Source organism: Haemaphysalis longicornis, unplaced genomic scaffold (assembly GCF_048455015.1).
Source record: "Haemaphysalis longicornis isolate Haplotype H1 unplaced genomic scaffold, Haemaphysalis longicornis Haplotype H1 scaffold_34, whole genome shotgun sequence".
NCBI lineage: Eukaryota > Metazoa > Arthropoda > Arachnida > Ixodida > Ixodidae > Haemaphysalis > Haemaphysalis longicornis.
In genome coordinates this window covers 3,455,836-3,458,135 of record NW_027526351.1, presented here as the reverse complement: position 1 = coordinate 3,458,135, position 2,300 = coordinate 3,455,836, and positions in this window count along the sequence as shown.

Sequence of the window (2,300 nt, the reverse complement as noted above, 5' to 3'; positions counted from 1 at the left end):
CTGCAGAGCAAATTACGCCGCAGAAGGCATTGTCTTGCGGCGCTGAATTGCCCATGCTGGTCCCGCAAGCACCCATTCAGTGCTGACCGCATGCAGCTGCTGGCCCAGATCTCATTGTCCATTGTTGCCAGGCTGAAGCGAGGACAGTGTTTTGAGGCATCTTCGCTCAATTGACTTAGGTTATACAAAGCTTCCACGGTTTTTGGATTAGATGACTGTTGCTTTTGCACTAAAATTTAGTTCGTTCGCCCTTCCCAAAATACCAAAATTGCCAGAGCCTGTTCACGAGTTGTGCCGCGAACTAATCCTGCAAAACGAGCAATGTTGGCTTTGTATACTGGTGATGCATTGGTACCGTTTGTGTATTGTGTAAATTGTGCGAAGAAAGATGTGAATAATCAGCCACACCTGCAAACGTACAGCCATACGTTTATTTGGTGTTGATTCTTCGAGTGCAAAATCTGTGTGGTAGGCATTGCAATTTCATTGCAAAGGCTTTTTTAAATTTTGTATAAGAAGAATGGAGGCGTAACATAGGTAGATCAGTCGACACTGCGTGCAATATTATTAATTATAGAGGGATAGCAGAGTAAAGCACCCCACCAAGTATGGTAGGTGACTGGTTATGAGAACTTCATGTACTCATAACCAGTTCTATCTGTGCAGGCTCTCCGGAGGCGGTCCCTACATGGTACCGTACCGTAATGGTTCTGCGACGGAAGTAGGATGCCAAGTCGAGAAAACTTCGCAGGGCTTTTTGACGAAGAGGTAGAGGAGAGTAACTACGACATTATTCTTACCGGGATCAGAGCGAATTCCATCACTGCTCAGAACATGCCACAAAACTTCGATTGACTTGCTCGAAAAGCGACAGTTTTTAAAGTCTACTTTAGAACCAGCACAGGCGAGCCTTGATAAAGCTTCGTACAGACAGTGAAGGTCTTTGTGAATAGTAGAAGCAAAAATAACAATGTCATGGACGCAGCAAAGACAAGTCCTCCACTTTAAGCCACGAAGAACATAGTCGATCACACGCGCAAAGGTTGCACGCCCGTTGCATAACCCGAAACGCATAACATTAAACAGGAATGCACCATCTGGTGTGGCGAAGGCATTTTTATCGGCCTCACCCTTAGGAATTTGCCAGTATACTGACCGAACACCAATGCTGTAGAAAAAGTTGTGCACCTTTCAAGGTATCGAGAGCGCCGTCAATACGCGGCATAGGTATACATATTTACGAGCAATCTTGTTTAGGGCTCGGGAATCGACCCAAAATCGCACGGTTTCACCTTTCTTCCGAACTGGCACCGCGGGTGAAGACCAACAGCTCGATTATGGCCGAATGATGTCCCGCTTCAGCATATCGTCCACGTTTTCCTGAATAATTTTCCTCTCTTATGAAGACACGTGATATGGGAGGCGACGAATGAATAAGGAATTTAGCCGTTTCAATTCGATAGATTGCGGCAGATCTCATTCCACTGACGGAAGAGTAGCAGTCAAATGATGCTTGGTGCTTTGTGAACAACGTGAGTAACGATTCTTTTTGATGCGAGGTCAGGTCCGAAGAAATGGTACTGGCAAAAACAGGTGGCGAGGGCTTTGATGCATGGTTCAGTTCGTCCAAAGAAACCGAAGCGAACTGAAGAACGATGACGGGGTTGTCGCAGGTAGCAGAAGCGAAATGGGTTTAGTAAAGGTGTTCATGGTGGTTACGAGGGCTGCTCGGGAAGAAAAACGGACAATTCAAGCCTGTATCATAAGTCTTTTCGGATTGAAGTGTCCATCTGGCACGATGAGCACGTCGCCACCACTAATGCTGTCAGACGTGATTGAAAATTCGAATTCTCCAGGAGGCAGAACAAAATCAGAAGTTGACACCATTTGATGTATTCCTTGTCCGTTACCGTGTTAAAGGCCATGTCAGTAATAGAAAGGGTTGGGTCACGATGGGAAAGGATAGGAGATGCTGATGACTATACATGCCAACCCAGGATCATCTGGTGAGGACATGGGGCTAACACCGCAAAGGGAATGTGAGGACGGATGCTTTTGATAAATACACGCGCTGTACACAGCCGGGAAGGCTGAATCACAGTTTTGTTGGCAACGCGTAGAGGATGACCAACATAAGAAGTTCTGACCTTCCGTAAACGTAACACAAGTGCGCATGAATAACGACGATGCTCGCGCCCGTGTGCAGTAAAGCTTCGATGGGACGTCCATCGAAAACAACTTCCAGAATATTGCATGGCCGTCCAGGACGACTTGTCGTGTTTCCTAGGGCCGCAGTTCTA